Here is a 17,530-nt window from a genome sequence, read left to right as displayed (position 1 = left end):
AGTGTTGCTCATGACCTGCCAAAGTTAGGTCATAAAAGATGATACTGTTTCCACTTGGCTCTCCTTCCTGGGATGGGTGTGCTTAAAATCCATTCACCATTTTGCGACAAAACCCAGACCATGTAGGGAGATTATGTGTTCCACCAGATAGCTCCAGCTGATGCCCTGGCTGACAGCCCACATTAACCAGGAGATACTTGAGCAAGGAAACCTTTGACACTATTCTAACTCCATACTGTTTAAAGGCAACCACATCCTGAGCCAGAACTGCCTAAGTGAGTCTAGTCAGCCTCCAGAATTATGAGAAGACTAATAAGCATCATTGTAACTGTATACTTTGGGTTGGTTTTTTGTTGTTGTTGTTTCTCTTCCCTTGTTCCCCAGTATCTTACACAGCAATAGGCGGCAAATACACAAAGTCATCTTCCAATATAAATATTATGTCACTTCTCCACTTGACAGAATTCAATGGTTTAGAATTGAGTGTAAAACAAAGACAAAATCCAATCCTGAATCCATCTGACAATGGATTAATAACTAGAGTATATAAGGAGCTTAGGCAAAAAAAAAAAATCAATAGGGCAAAAAACTCTAAAAATCTGATTTAAAATGGGCAAAACATCAAAATAGACATTTCTCAAAAGAAAACATACAAATGGCATCTTTATGAAAAGATGCTCAATGTCACTAAAACTACAATGAGCTATCATGCAACCCAGTTAAAATGGCTTATATAGAAAAGACAGGCAGTAACAAATGCCAATGAGGATGTGGAGAAAATGGAACCCTAGTACACTGTTGGTGGGAATGTATATTAGTGCAACCACTATGGAGAATGGTTTGGAGAGTCCTAAAAAAACTAAAGAGAGCTACTTTATGACACAGTAATTCTAATGCTGGGTATATACCCAAAAGAGAGAAAATCAGCATATCAAAGAAATACATACATTTCTACATTTGTTGCAACATTATTCACAATAGTCAAGATTTGGAGGCAGTCTAAGTGTCCATTAACAGGTGAATGGATAAAGAAAATGTGGTACATATACACAATAGAATATTCCGCCATGAAAAAGAATAGAATCCTGTTATTTGCAACACCATGGGTGGAACTGGAGATTATTTTATTAACTAAAATAAGTCAGACAAATTTTGCATGTTTCCAGTCATTTATGGTTGCTAAAAATTAAAACAATTGAACTCATGAAGATAGAGAGTAGGATGATGGTTACCAGAGGCTGGAAAGGGTAGTGGGCTGGAGGGGTTTCACAGGAATAATTAATGGGTACAAAAATACAGTTAGAATGAATAAGATGTAGTACTTGGTAGTACAACAGAGTGACAATGGTAAACGATAATTTACTTTATATTTAGAAATAGCTAAAAGAGGCCAGGTGTGGTGGCTTATGCCTGTAATCCCAGAACTTTGGGAGGCCAATGCAGGAGGATCACCTGCCAGGAATTTGAGACCAGCTTAACCAACATAGCAAAACCCTGTCTCTGCTAAAAATACAAAAATTAGTCCCAACTACTCAGGAGGCTTAGGCAGGAGAACAATTTCAACCCCGGCGGCAGACATTGCAGTGAGATGAGATTGCACCACTGTGCTCCAGCCAGGGAGACAGAGCTACACTCCATTGCAAAAAAAAAAAAAAAAGAAAAAAAAGAAAAAAAAAAAGAAGAAAGAAAAAGAAAAAGAAAATAGCATAACTGAATAGTTTGTAAAATAAAGAAAGGAAAAATGCTTAAGGTGAGGGGTATCCCATTTACCCTGATGTATTACACATTGCATGCCTGTGTCAGAGTATTTCATGCACTCCATAAATATATACACCTACTATGTACCCACAAAAATTAAAAATAAAGCACTTTTAAGCCCCCAATCTTGGCTAGATGTAGTGTACAAAACTAATTCTAGTGCTTTTTGAGGTCAGAATGGAAGGATCACTTGAGTCTGGGAGTTTGAGACCAACCTAGGCAACACAGCAAGATTCTCAACTCTAATATCAATAAAAAAACAGCCAGGCCTGGTGTGGTTTATGCCTATAGTCCCGGCTACTTGAGAGGCTGAGATGACAGGACCACTTGAACCCAGGAGGTTGAGGCTTCAGTGAGCTATAATTGCAGAGCAAGACCATGTCTCTACGAAAAAAAACAAACCAATTCTAGCATGATCTGACCCTGCCTGCCACCCTCTGTTCTTTTCCTCCTGTTCACTGTGCATCGGGCATCTGGGCTTCTTTTCTGATCCTGTAAATGCCAAGTGGTTTCCCTCTTCAGGACCTTTTCACTTGCTCTTCCCTGCCAGAACGGGACTTTCCACACCTCCTGCTATAGCTGGATTTTGCTCATGTTTCAGACATCAGCTCACACATCACCTCCGCAGAGAAATCTTCCCTCATCCTGTGAAGGCGGAATCATCCTCTTTTGCATTGCCTTGTTCTGCCTGGTTCTCTCAAAGCAGATATCACAGTCAAAAATCAGCTTGTTATTTATTGAATTGCTTGTCTCCATGTCCTCCTACCAAACTCATGCCAAATCAGAACAGAGGCTCCCTCTGGCAGGAGTCCCATCTTGTTCATTCTCAGAACCTAATGTAGTACATGGCACATAGGAGGCACACAATAAATGTCATTAGAATGAATAAGTATCAAGGGGCCAGGCATGGTGGTGTACACCTGTAATCCCAGGGCTTTGGGAGGCCAAAGCAGGTCAATCACCTGAGGTCAGGAGGTCGAGACCAGCCTGACCAACATAGTGAAAATACAAAAATTCTGCTAAAAATACAAAAATTCACTGGGCCTGGTGGTGCACACTTGTAATCCTGGCTACTCAGGAGGCTGAGGTTGGATAATTGTTTGAACCTTGGAGGTGGAGGTTTCAATAAGTGAGAGGTTGCAGTGAGCCGAGATTGTGCCAGTACACTCCAGCTTGGGCAACAGAGCAAGACTCCATCTCAGAAAAAAAAAAAAAAAAAAATGAGTAAGTATCAAGGCAGGGAGATTTTGTGATTTGCCACTTCTACATGGAAATCCTACTTAACATTGACATTTTCTATTTGATGGTATTTCTATAATAGGAAATTGAAACTGAGCTAATTAAAAAAGAATGAGGCCAGGCACGGTGATTCTTGCCTGTAATCCCAGCATTTTGGGAGGCTGAAAGGGGAGGATCACTTGAGGCTAGGAGTTTCAGACCAGCCTGGGCAACATAGAGACCTCTGTCTCTGCAAAAATAACTTAAAAAAATTAAACAAGTGTGCCAGGCACAGTGGCTCACGCTTGTAATCCCAGCAGTATGGGAGGCAGAGGCAGGTGGATGATCTGATGTCAGGAGTTTGAGACCAACCTGGCCAACATGGCAAAACCCCATCTCTACTAAAAGCACAAAAATAAGCCAACTGTGGTGGCAGATGCCTGCAAGCTTAGCTACTCAGGAGGCTGAGGCAGGAGAACCACTTGAACCTTGGAAGCAGAGTCTGCAGTGAGCTGAGACCAGGCACTCCAGCCTGGACAAGAGTGAAACTCTGTCTTGAAAAACAAACGTTAACCAGATGTGGTGGCATGTGCCTTTAGTCCCTACTCCTCAGGAGGCTGAGGTGGTAGGAACACTTAAGCCCAGGAGATAGAGGCTGAAGTGAGCCATAATTGCACCACTGCACTCCAGTCTGAGTGACAGAGCTACACCTTATCTCTGAAAACAAAAGAAGGCCAGTCACGGTGGCTCACACATGTAATCCCAGTACTTTGGGAGACCAAGGCAAGTGCATTTTATGAGGTCAGGAGTTCAAGACCATCTTGGCCAAACATGTTGAAACCCCATCTCTACTAAAAAATATAAAAATTAGCCAGTCACGGGGGCAGGTGCCTGTAATCCCAGCTACTCAGGAGGCTAAGGTGTGAGAATTGCTTGAACCTGGGAGGTGGGGGTTGCAGTGAGTAGAGATCATGCTATTGTGCTCCATCCTGAGCGACAGAGGGAGGATCTCTCTCAAAGAAAAACAAAACAAAACAAAAACACAAGAACATTCCAGGTGCTTGTCAAGAGACTGAACATGGAGGGGCAAGAGTGGGAGCAGGACATTTGGTGTGGAGCTGCCACATCAACATCTTTGATCACTGCAGGCCATGTTTTGAGCGGGTCCTCTGCAAGAACATGGCCCAGCCTCAGATGCCTTAATTCTGATGCTCAGTGCTGATGGAGGCCCTGTGAGGTCACACTGTGGAGGCTTCTTGGGAAAGTGTTGGCTCTTCAAAATCAACATCTTGGTTCATTCCTTTGATGCTGGAGACAATGACCTATCTCTCCTCACATGTCTGCTCAAGACAGTTACAAACAGAGTGGAGTGCCTTTCAGTCCTGGAGCTTGGCTGCTCTGGAGTTTGGACAAACACAGTAATCATCACAGGCTCTTAGGCCACATGTCTTGTCTATGACCCAAAACAGTCCTCCAACAGGATGTCTACATTGTGGAAATTCCCAAACACCACTTTTTAATTTTTTTAATATACAGAGACAGGGTCTCATTATGTTTCCCAGGTTGGTCTCAAACTCCTGGCCTCAGGATATCCTCCTGCTTCAGCCCCCAAAGTGCTGGGAATTCTGGTATAAGCCACTGAGCCTGGCCCTTTTTTTTCCTTGTTGTTTTCAGACAGGGTCTTGCTCTGCCACACAGGCTGGAGTGCAGTGGCATGATTACAGCTGGAGTGCAGTGGCATGATTACAGCTTCAAATTCCTGAGTTCAAGTGATTCTTCTGCCTCAGCCTCCTGAAGATCCAGGACCACAGACATCCACCACCACAACCAGCCACTTAAAAATTTTTTTTTCTAAAGACAAGGTCTCACTATATTGACCAGGCTGGTCTTGAACTCTTGATTTAAAGCTATTTTCCTGCCTTCCCCTCCCACCTTGAACACCTCTTTTCCCAGGTTTGAAAATAGAATTCACACTTTGAAAGGAGGAAGAAATGGGGAGGACAGAAATCCATAAAGCCAACCAGGCTTGCCTGGATGAACACTAAATTCCTTAAATTGGTTTTACTTCAATGCTAAAGCTAATTAAGGAATTGTTTTTAAAGTTCTACTTGGCATGTGAATAACTTCTTCAGTAAATTTGAACACCATCTATCTGTGATTCAATGAAGCAAACATTTCACACATGGGAGAGCATTTTTAAATTATTGTATTATAGAAAGGGGTGGGTAGGATTGTATTATAGAAAGGCGGCAAGGCAGGGGTCGATGTCACTGTGCCTGTGCCCATGTGCTCTCACCCACCTCCTCTGTCCCTGCTCCCCATGATGCTTGTCAAGGGGTACAGTGCACTGAAGGAGGAGTTACCATGTAGCATATCCAGAAGACACTATTCTTGGCTTCATGAAATTCACTTACTTTGATCTAATTTGTTTACACATAAAATTCATTAAACGTTCACATTCACTGCTTCTGAGTATCTAAGCCAATTGTTAAACATAGCAATGTTACTGAATTATTAAAACAAGCTGGAGGCTGGTCACAGTGGCTCACCCCTGTAATCCTAACACTTTGGAAGGCGGAGGCAGGTGGATCATCTGAGGTTAGGAGTTCGAGACCAGCCTGGCCAACATGGTGATACCCTATCTTTACAAAAAAAAAAAAAAAAAATCCAAAAAAATTAGCCAGGCACGGTGGTGGGAGCCTGTAATCCCAGCTAGTTGGGAGACTGAGGCAGGATAATTGCTAGAACCTGGGGTTGAAGGTTGCAGTGAGTCAAGAGCACACCACCACACTCCAGCCTGGGCAATAGAGAGAAACTCTGTCTCTAGAAAAAAACAGTACATAAACAAAACAAGCAGGAGAAGCGTTTGTTTTTGCTTCATTTTGAAATTGTGAAAACAGGAAGTGAGACTGCGTGAGTTGTCCAAATTCAGGCAGCAAGCTGGAGACACGTGGTCCCTGGTCCTTTGCAGCCAGAGTGTGTGGGCTGACTGTGTGGTGGAATGCACTCCCCCTCTGTCTGCCAGCACTACTATGTACCATATCTGGCCTAGTCACCTGGAGACCTGGGATTCTTCTTTGGTTTTCCCTGATCTTTGCCACCAGATCTGCTTACTTGCAAGTCTTGTTGATTGTACCCTTTCCAGCCTTTCTCCTGTCTTCCTACTTTTTATCTTGGTCATTGTTTCAACCCAGCTATAATCATATTTGGCCCAGGTTACTGCAATAGCTCCTAGTTAGAGTCCTCCAAAGTTTTTAAAAACAAATATGGCTGAACAGGTGGCTCACGCCTGTTATCCAAGCACTTTGGGAGGCTGAGGCAGGAGAATCACTTGAGGCCAAGAGTTCAAGACCAACCTGGGCAACAGAGTTAGACCCCGATCTCTGCCAAAAAGTTTACTAATTAGCTGGGTGTAAGAAATAACGTATATAGTGGCCATTTCCAAGACAAAATGCCTTCAATCAGCTGAGGTCAGCAAATTACAGAAGTAAAGGGATATACTAGGCCCCTGCTTGGATAGCCAATGCCTGCTTGTCACCCCCCCACAACCTTAGTTACCCTCACCTGAACCAAAGAAGTGTAGTCTCAGATGAAAGTTTACTAGCCTGCAAAATAGCTCATTTGGTCTATTCTTATTAGCCTGCCCAGATACTAAGGTCATACATCAAATACTTGAAGAGCCCCTGAGCTAACTAGGATTGCAATGCATTGTGGGCTGCAACAAAATGCAGCAGGACAACCCTAAGGAAAACACCTAAAGCCCCAACCCAACAACTAATAGGCAACATCAGGGAAGACTGTGACCCCATTGTACTCAGCCTTTGAGAAGCCAAGGGAGGGACTTGCACACTAGGGCATAAATTGCTTCTTGAAACTGCTGGGTGTGCCTGCTGCCAGACACTTGATATTGCAAGATCAACATTAAAAAACTCACATTTGCTGTTCTCCGGGTCTCTGACTCCATTCTTTGGATTTGGAAAGGTGAGTTTGTTTCTTACAATGGGGACTCAAAATCATACATTTCCTTGGGGGCAAGTATTGGGATCTAGGTGGGTTATAGCTAAAGATGTCTGGTCATTATGATATGCTCTAGAGGGGCATATAACCTCATCCCCACAAAATTAAACTAACACAGGAAACAAAGGGAAAAAAGGTTATGCTGCAGCTGTTTTAAGTTGCTATTTGGAGGTTGCAGCAGTTGAGTTTGACTTCATGAGGAAACAGAACTTTCCATAGCTGAGCTGTTAATGAGACTGTGCTTTCTGAGGTAAGGAGACTGGGTGTGCAAACATCTGGAAGAAGAACAAAGTGAAGAGAATAAAAGGAGGCAGGAGAAAGGCCCCATATATGAGGGAGCAGTAAGGCCATACTGTGGCAGCAGAAAAGGTCAGACATTTATTATTTATTTTAACATCTTTTGAGATGGAGTCTCACTCCGTCACCAAGGCTGGAGTGCAGTGGCTCTATCTTCACTCACCACAACCTCCTCCTCTCAGGCTGAAGCGATACGCCTGCCTCAGCCTCCCGAGTAGCTGAGATTACAGGTATGTGCCACCACACCTGGATAATATTTGTATTTTTAGTAGAGATGAAGTTTCACCATGATGGTCAGCCTGGTCTCAAGCTCCTGATCTCAGGTGATCTGCTAGACTTAGCCTCCCAAAGTGCTGGGATTATAGGTGCCTGGCCAGTTTAGACATTTAGATATAATGTTAGGCATTGGCAAATCAAATGTTTTGGAGTGAATGAGTGACTTAAAACTATTAAACACAACATTGATCTGACAGCAGTATTCATTTTAATTCTATTTTTTTAGACAGAATCTCCCTCTGTCATCCAGGTTGGAGTGCACTGGCACCATGTTGGCTCCCTGCAACCTCTGCTACTTAGGTTCAAATGATTCTCTTGCCTCAGCTTCCGAAATAACTGGGATTACAGTCATATACCACCATGCCTGGCTATATAAAATTTTGTTTTTGGGTAGAGACAGGGTCTCCCTGTGTTGCCCAGGCTGGAAATAGTCATTTTAAATGGAAGGGGACAGGGCTAGGGTAAGGAAGTGAAAGGACATTAGAGTCAGGTTTGTGCCTTGGCCCAGCTGGATGCCAGGTCGTCTGTGGCACTAGCTGGAGGCGTTGTATAAGTGACCTGACCTGGTCGAGCCTCTTTCCTGATCTGCAAAACAGTATGTATGTAAGAAAACTCTTGAGAAAATTAGTCATTCACCAAATATTTTACTGTTTTCTAGGAAGTGCTAGACAGGGCCGGGGGTGGTGGCTCACCCCTGGAATCCCAGCACTTTAGTAGGCTGAGGCAGGTGGATCACGAGGTCAGGGGTTTGAGACCACCCTGGCCAACACAGTGAAACCCTGTCTCTGTTAAAATACAAAAATTAGCTAGCTGTGTTGGTAGGAGGCTGTAGTCCTAGCTACTCAGGAGGCTGAGGCAGGAGAATTGCTTGAACCCAGAGGCAGAGGTTGTGGTGAGCTAAGATTGCACCACTGCACTGCACCATGAGTGACAGAGCAAGACTTCATCTAAAAAAAAAAATGAAAAGAAAAAGAAAGTGCCAGACAGTTTACTAGGTGCCAAAAGTATGACAAACAAGAAGAAGCATAGTCTTCCTACTCCAGGATTTTACTGGCAGGGGTGGGAGTCAGATGAAAAAGACAACAAACAGATGAAATATTGCCAAGTGTGGTAAGTGCCACGAAGAAGGCAGGCAGTGGGAGAGCTGCCTTTCAGCTTAAGAGGCCAGGGAAAATCCCTCTGAGGAATTGAGACTTACTGAGACCAGAGAATCAAGAAGGAGCCTATCAGAGAATCGAGAAGAGCAAAGGGGTCCAGGCATGGTGGCTTATGCCTGTAATCCGAGCACTTTGGAAGTTCAAGGTGGGCAGATTATTTGAGGTTGGGAGTTTGAGACTAGCCTGGCCAACATGGTGAAACCCAGTCTCTACTAAAACTACAAAAATTAGCTGGACATGGTGGTGTGTGCCTGTAATCCCAGCTTGTGCTACTGCACACCAGCTGGGTGACAGAGCAAGACCATCTATAAATAAGTATATAAGTGAATAAATAAATAGCCTAAGGGAAGAACACTGCTTGAACTCGAAAGGTGGAGGTTGCTGTTAGCCAAGATTGTGCTACTGCACATCAGATGGATGACAGAGTGAGACTCCATCTATACATAAGTAAATAAATAGCCAAAGGGAAGAACATTCCAGAGAGAGGAGTCAGATATGTAGGGACAGGAAGAGCTTGATACATTCTGAAAATACATATATTTCTAAAGCACAAGCAGTAAGGTGGGGAGAAAAGCCTGCAATGAGATGGAGAGGAGGACCTTGCGGGCCCTGGCAGGAGTCTGGGCTCTCTTCTAAGTGAAATAGAAGCCACCAAAATGCTTCAGGTGGGGAGGGGCCTGTCCAGATGTGCATTCTAAAAAACTTAGTCTGCTCTGTGATCCAAGAAATACACTGAAGGTAGGATCAAAGATCTTGGATGTGGATGGAAAGAGGGAGGAAAGGGTGGAAGCCAGTGTGACTCTTAGCAAAGTTTCTGGCTTGAGTGACAGAGTAGAAAATACTGCAACTTCTGATATGGATATGACCTATATGGATAGACACAAGTTTTGGGGCAGAGATGAGATAACATGTGAAATATCTGTTTCATGCCTGGCACATAGAACACACAATATGGGAATTATTACCACCATCTGAATGTCCTGTGTTCCATAACAATGATTTCTAGAAAACAAGTGGAAATAGTAACTTCTGTGTCAGTAAGTGCACTATACAAGCATGAAATAGGACAGGATTCTGAAAGTGGATGGTGATAGGTTCGCTCTAAAATAAATTATGGAAAACTGCACTAAAAAATGATGATGCAGGCCAGGCACTGTGGCTCACGCCTGCAATCCTAGTACTTTGGGAGGCAGAGGCAGATGGATCATTTGAGTACAGGCTGGGCGATGTAGTGAGACCTTGTCTTTACCCACCACCCTCCCACCACCCTCTCCCCACCACCAGAAACAAGGTGATGGATCCAGGGGAATATCTACAATACAACCAACCTAGGAAATTGGTTTATCACAGCAGTGTCTGATAAGGTCTTGTGCTTCTCTTAAATCACAGTAATGAAAACATGTAACTACCAGAATGCTTCATATTGAAAGCTTTTATTTTGAAAAATAAAATACAAAAGCCATTAAGTTATCAATGTATAGTGGTAATTTTCCAACTTCTCAGAAACAATATATGAATTATTTAAATAATTAAGATATTTAATATTATCCATATCAATACATTTAAACAGGCACACATGCTCTACAAAACATTAGAATATGTACAGACAACCTATTTCAAAAGGAGACTGTGCAAGTCTGCTTACAGGATCCCATTTTTTTTTTTTTTTTGAGACGGAGTTTCGCTCTTGTTACCCAGGCTGGAGTGCAATAGCACAATCTTGGCTCACCGCAACCTCCGCCTCCTGGGTTCAGGCAATTCTCCTGCCTCAGCCTCCTGAGTAGCTGGGATTACAGGCACGAGCCACCATGCCCAGCTAATTTTTTGTATTTTTAGTAGAGACGGGGTTTCACCATGTCGACCAGGATGGTCTCGAACTCTCGACCTTGTGATCCACCTGCCTCGGCCTCCCAAAGTGCTGGGATTACAGGCTTGAGCCACCGTGCCCAGCCAGGATCCCATTTTTAAACCCACACCTTGAAAACAAACTTCACAATCTGGTAAGAAGAGGACAGAGCAGTTTTAACAGGAAACACACATCCCTTCTGGGGTCCTTGTCACAAGGCTGTGCATGGAATCAGGATCAAGGGCTCTTTACTCAAGGCCTCAGATCCCTCATGAGGTCCAAAGGTTTCCATCCTCTCAGTGGGAGGAAACTGATAAAAGAAGAGGAGACACAGCCAAGGTGCAGACGCTCCACCAAGTTTGGCAGGGGGCAGCCAGTAATGTGGTTATGGGTGGAGTCTCGGTGTGTTCTCCCTGCACCTTCGCCTCTTCATTCCCCTTCCCAGCTCCAGACCTGTACAAGCCAGACAGTCAGGGAGGCTCCTGAAGCTCGGGGCAGGAGGATCCATGCTGAGAACAGCTGGCTTAGGAGGGCTGCTGGGGAGGCACAGGCACCCTCACTCTGGTGCTTTCAGAGGCATGCAAGCAGCTGCTGGATGCAAAACAAGCAGATGGTGGCCAATGCCAGGGCTGCTCCTGCCCATTTCTAAATGATTGTGACTGTCATCTGCTATTGATGCCACTGTCGGGGCACTGTCAGGTGCATCAAATGTTCGGGGATCAGCACCTAGATTCCTTCTCAGGTAAATAAATGATCCTCAGGTCCTTTAAAGGAAGCTCCAGAGAACACAGTGACTGTTACTGAAATGCCAAAAGGACCCAAATGAAAGCTAGTATCCATCCTAAAGGGTTTTGCTTTGTCCCAGTTCTCCTGAGTCCTCTTCACTACAGGTGGGTGCTTCCTGGCCTCCACACACAGCAAGAGTGAAATATTGCCAAGGCGGCCACCAATGCGGTCCATCCTACAATACGGCTGGTCAAGAAATCAGGCCTTGTGTGTGTCTGGTGGGGCAGGCAGGGAGATTACCTATAAACTTTGAAAGCATTTTGTATAAACAAAATTATCCAAGGCCTGATAACTGCTGCTTAATATGCACAGAGCGTACATCTAATTCAGATTTACCCAGAGTGTAAATCTAATATTCAGCATTTGCTCCTTAGCAAAAAGGAAACCTGAATCCTAGAACCTATCAATATTAGTAGCTCTGCCATCTGGGATTTTGACAGGACAAAGCAGTGTCCATGTGCTTCTGATGTTTATAATCCATCAGTGCACAGCAAGTCATATTCAACCTGTTCCCTCACTATTAAAACAGGAATATCACCTGCTTGTCAGAGTGGTTTGAGAGCTGAGCACAATTTTATATACAGATGTATATATAATTTAGCATGTTATATATATAATCTTATATATACACAAATAAAATGCTTTGTATTTTATGCCTGGTATGGAGTATGCAAAATACATTATTATTATATAAAGTAAAAATAAAAACATAAGTCAGCAACTAAACTATGAGAAAAAATCACTATCAATATTAGGTATTTTTTGAGATGGAGTCTTGCTCTGTTGCCCAGGCTAGAGTGCAGTGGTGCACTCTCAGCTCAGTGCAACCTCTGCCTTCCATGTTCAAATGATTCTCCTGCCTCAGCCTCCCGAGTAGTTGGGACTATAGATGCCTACCACCATACCCAGCTAATTTTTGTTTTTTGTTTTTTGAGATGAAGTTTTGCTCTTGTTTCCCAGATTGGAGTGCAATGGTGTGACCTTGGCTCACTGCAACTTCTGCCTCCTGGGTTCAAGTTATTCTCCTGCCTCAGCCTCCCGAGTAGCTGGAATAAGTGCCCACCATGCACAGCGAATTTTTGTATGTTTTAGTAGAGACAGGGTTTCACCATGTTAGCGAGGCTGACCTCAAACTCCTGACCTTGTGATCTGCCTGCTTCAGCCTCCCAAAGTGCTAGGAATACAGGCGTGACCCACTGCACCCAGCCAATATCAGATTTTTTAAGACTATTGAAGTTTCAACTGATCAAAGGCTTGCCACATCATTTGGAGAAAAACTGATCTTAAGAAAGTTTGTGTGGATAAGCAGAGACTGAAAGTCTGGGAGAGGGTGTAAGCTCTGAGCAGCTGCATCTGGAGATCTGGGCTCAGAATCCAGCTTTGCTACCCATGAGCTGCTGTCTCTGGTCATGTGCCAGATGAGGGCCACATACTCAGATAGAGTTTGTAGAAGGCAGGGCTGGTCTTGTCCACAATGTAGTGCTTAGTCCAATGAGACAATGTAGGTTACTCCCATAAGCCATCCATAATATATTAAAACAAGCTAAGGTAAACTCAAAAACCAACGAAGAAACAAACAACAAAAAACAATCGCAGTAGTACAAAAAAACATTTGCAAGTCCAGCACACAGAGAAAGCCTTTGGAGGTGGGGTGGGTGGCTGGGCCCTGGTTGAACAGGGAAACTAGAAGCAAGCAGCTGTTCCTGAGTTCTGGGTTTCCCTGCCTCTGGACTATGGTCTTGACAAACAATCTGCTCCCTCCGGGACCAGTTTCCTTATCAGCAAAGAGGGAGTGGGCTTGATGGCTTCCAGGTCTCTTCAGCTGCAATATTTAGTGGCTAACAATAAAAATAACAACAAAATTGCATGCTTATGGTGAGCCAGGCTCTTGGAGGACAATTCCTTCTCACCACCATGCTCTTGTTAATATCCTCATTTTATTGATGAAGAAATAAAAACCCAAAAGAGGTGAAGTAATGCACTCACTGCCACACAGAAAGTGAAGAGCCAGAATTCCAACCCAGGCAGATGGATTCCAGAGCTGTGCTCTCCACCTCTGCCACCCAGTGCCCTGTAAGAGCCCGAGTAGGCAACAGAAGGACCCAGCAATGTCCCCCAACCCTCATCTCATGTACAGAAGAGGCTCCTGGTTCTGCTACTCCACTTGCTGAGTCTGTTAAAGGAAAGAAAAGATGTTTCAATGTTCTTGAAGTTGGTCAGCAAGAGAAGTGACAGCCCCACTGAAACACCAGGGCTGGCCCGCAGGCTCTGTTCACTTTCAGATGAACTCAGTGCACTACTGCTGCATGCTCAAGAATCCGACTGGCCTTTCCCCCGGTTCCTGGGAGGGAAATACCTAATCCTTGGAATTTCCTGGGTAATGAGAGTGTCTTTTTTATTTCTGAACCCCTTGGATCACATATGAGTTTATGTTATGAGATGACTCAGGATGGGTTGGTCACCACAAAAACCAACCATGGGATTAGGGGACTGGGGTTTGGAGCCTGCCTCAACTCTGGAGAGGGGAAGTTGGCTGGAGATTGAGTTCTAACACATGACCAATTATTTGATAATCTTGCCTGCATAAATAAACCCCAACAAAGATGCTGGGTGCTGAAGTTCAATGGCACTTAATGGTTGGTGAGCACATGGGTGTGCTGGGAGGGTGACATACCCTGATTCCATAGGGAGGAAGCATAAAAATTCTGCACTCAGGACCCTCCCAGACCTACTCCTATCTTATGGCTGTTCCTGATCTGTATCCTTTATAAAACTGTAATTGTTAAGTCCTGCACTTTCCCAACTTTTATGAACCATTCTAGCTCATGATTGAATATGAAAGTTCTATGGGTGTCAGTTCATTCACACTAGAAGTTAAACTGAAGACCTTACAGGCCCCTTCATATATATGTGTGCATGGATGCATGCATGCTTCTGCATGATTTTTTAGATCAGTTTTAAATCGTGCTTCTACATAATTTTTTTTTTAGTTTTTTGTTGTTTTAAACAAGGTTTAATCATGCTTCTGCATGATTATGTTTTTGTTTTTTTGTTTGTTTAGACAAGGTTCCCCTCTGTAACCCAGGCTGGAATATAGTGGCACAATCACAGTTCATGGCTTGGGCTTAAGGGATCATCCTGCCTCAGATTCCCAAGTATGCCACCACACTCAGCTAATTTTTTTTTTTTTTTTGGAGATAGAATATTGCTCTGTAGCCCAAGCTGGACCGTAGTGGTACGATCTCACTTCACTGCAACCTCTGCCTTCTGAATTCAAGGAATTCCCCTGCCTCAGCCTTTGGAGTAGCTGAGATCACAGACATGTGTCACCATGTCTGGTTAATTTTTTTTTGGGGGGGTATTTGTTTTTAGAGATGGGGTTCTGCCATGTTTGCAAGGCTGGTCTTGAACTCCTGTCCTGAAATGATCTGCCTGCCTTAGCCTACCAGAGTTCTGGGATTACAGGTGTGAGCCATGGCACTTGGCCCCACCCAGCTAATTTTTTGGTAGAGATGGGTGTCTTCCTATGTTTCCCAGGCTTTTTGCCCAATTAAAAAATATTTTTCTTCTGATTTGTTGGAATGATCTATATTCTACATTTCTTTTTTTTTTTTTTTTTTTTTTTTTTTTTTTTTTTTTTTTGAGATCTCTTGGCTCACTGCAACCTCTGCCTCCTGAGTTCAGGTGATTCTCCTGCCTCAGCCTCCCAAGTAGCCAGGATTACAGGTGCTTGCCTCCACATGCAGATAATTTTTTTTGTATTTTTAGTAGAGACGGGGTTTCACTATGTTGGCCAAGCTGGCCTCAAATTCCTTACCCCGTGATGTGCCCACCTCAGTTTCCCAACATGCTGGGATTACAGGCATGAGCTACTTCACCTGAATGCTTTTGGATTTTCTATTCTTGGAATATTCTCTGGCTCAAACTTCCACAGCCTATGAGTCTGTTCATGAACCTTCCTAGGTTTCTGGAACATCATGTCCAGCCTGAGCCCAGAGCTCTGTGCCTCCTTGTCTGCATGAGTTGGTTGGAGTCTTCTGGATATAGTCTTCCCTCAGAGAGGGCAGCCCATTTACTCCAGGCTTTCTTCTTCTTCTTTTTTTTTTTTTTTTGCTATATAGCAAAAAAAAATCTATATAGATGTTTTACTAGGCCAAATCACTTATTTGAAAATACTTTAAAATGTAGCAGGAGAAGATGAAAACACAAGGAAGTGTGCACTGACAATGGACTTCACACTGGGCTCCTCTAGGCATATGAGCTGTGAGGCTCCCTGTTTCTTTCCAATCCAGGAAACAGGACTGGAATGCAAGTCAGTGAGAGTGGATGTTACAGGGAATACTCTGAATCTGCTTAATTATTTTTATTTTTATTTTTGAAACAAGGTCTCACTCTGTCATCCAGGCTGGAGTGCAATGACACAATCTAGACTTGGCAACCTCCACCTCCCAGCCTCAAGCAATCCTCCTGCCTCAGCCTCCTAAGTAGCTGGAACTGGAGGCCTGCATTACCATGCCTAATTCTTTCTTTTTTTGAGGCAGAGTCTTGTTATGTCACCCAGGCTGGAGTGCAGTAGCATGAACTGGCTCAGTAACCTCCGCCTCCTGGTTTATGCAATTCTCCTGCCTCAGCCTCTCAAGTGGTTCCTGCCACAATACTCACCAATTTTTGCAGTTTTAGTAGAGACAGGGTTTCATCATGTTGGCTACACTGGTCTTGAACTCCTGACTTCAAGTGACCCATCCACCTCGACCTTTCAAAATGCTGGGACTACAGGTGTCAGCCACCGGTGCTGGCTTTAATCCTTCAAACTCTCCCATCCTGCCCAAGTGCCAGTAGCTGTGTGCATAATATATTTACAGGACTTCTAGGCTCCAACGAGAAAAGTCAAAGGGCCATGGATGTATAGTACACACAGTTAAAAACAGAGAGGGTCGCTGTATATTTTTATTTTGAATAAGACACTAGAAGACTGGAACAGCTTTACCAACTGGGTGTCTTGTGCATGACCTCAAGCAGTCAGACATTGTTTATCAATAAAGTATTTCCCTAGTTTTGGGAGACACTGAGCTCTCTGAAATTAAGACTGTGTTAAATTGTTAAAATCAACAAGTCAAAGAGACTAATGTTTCTTCCAACAGCACATGTAATTATCTCTTTTCTTCTTTTATTTTTTGTTTTCTTGTTTCTGCCTTTTTAACTTTATTATCTCTTTCAAAAGATTCCTTCAATGCAAGAGCCAATATATTATCAGGAGGAAGAAGCAGACACAGTATCTGTGGTTTTTCTTTAAGAAACTCAGGTTCCCAGGTTTATCTATGAACCTGGAAATCGTCATTCTCAGCAAACTGACACAAGAACAGAAAATCAAACACCGCATGTTCTCACTCATAGGTGGGTGTTGAACAATGAGAAAACATGGACACAGGGAGGAGAGCATCACACACTGGGGTCTGTTGGGGGAAAATATGGGAGGGACAGTGGGGGATGGGGAGTTGGGAAGAGATAGCATGGGAGAAATGCCAGATATAGGTGAAGGGTAAGAAGGCAGCAAATCATGCTGCCATGTGTGTAGCTATGCAACAATCTTGCATGTTCTTCACATGTACCCCAAAACCTAAAATGCAATTAAAAAAAAAAGAAACTCAGGTAGCTGGAATTCTCCTTTATAGATGTGAAAAAACAAAGCAGGTGTGAGTTTAAGAAAACAGATTCAGTCCCTATCATTTCAGGACATGTGCCATGCCTGACCATGGATGGATTCACTGCTCCACTGATGGTGAGTTTGTTTGTTGACAGAGTTTCACTCTTGTTGCCCAGGTTGGAGTGAAATAGCATGATCTCAGTTCATTGCAACCTCTGCCTCCCAGGTTCAAGCAATTTTCCTGCCTCAAACTCCTGAGTAGTTGAAATTACAGGTGCCCACTGCCATGCTCAGCTAATTTTTTTGTATTTTTAGTAGAGACAGGATTTCGCCATGTTGGCCAGCCTGGTCTTGAACGCTTGATCTCAGGTGATCTGCCCTCCTCAGACTCCCAAAGTGTTTGGATTACAGGCGTGAGCCCCCATGCCTGGCACTGCTGGTGGGTTTAGAATGAGGGAGAAGCCTATCAGTTCAAGAGGGGTCAATGGGCAGGACTGAAGGAAATCCCCATTCACTGCCATTCCCTTCTGC

The sequence above is a fragment of the Saimiri boliviensis genome, chromosome 3 (assembly GCF_048565385.1).
Source record: "Saimiri boliviensis isolate mSaiBol1 chromosome 3, mSaiBol1.pri, whole genome shotgun sequence".
NCBI classification, from domain to species: Eukaryota; Metazoa; Chordata; class Mammalia; order Primates; family Cebidae; genus Saimiri; species Saimiri boliviensis.
This window is presented reverse-complemented; position numbering follows the sequence as displayed.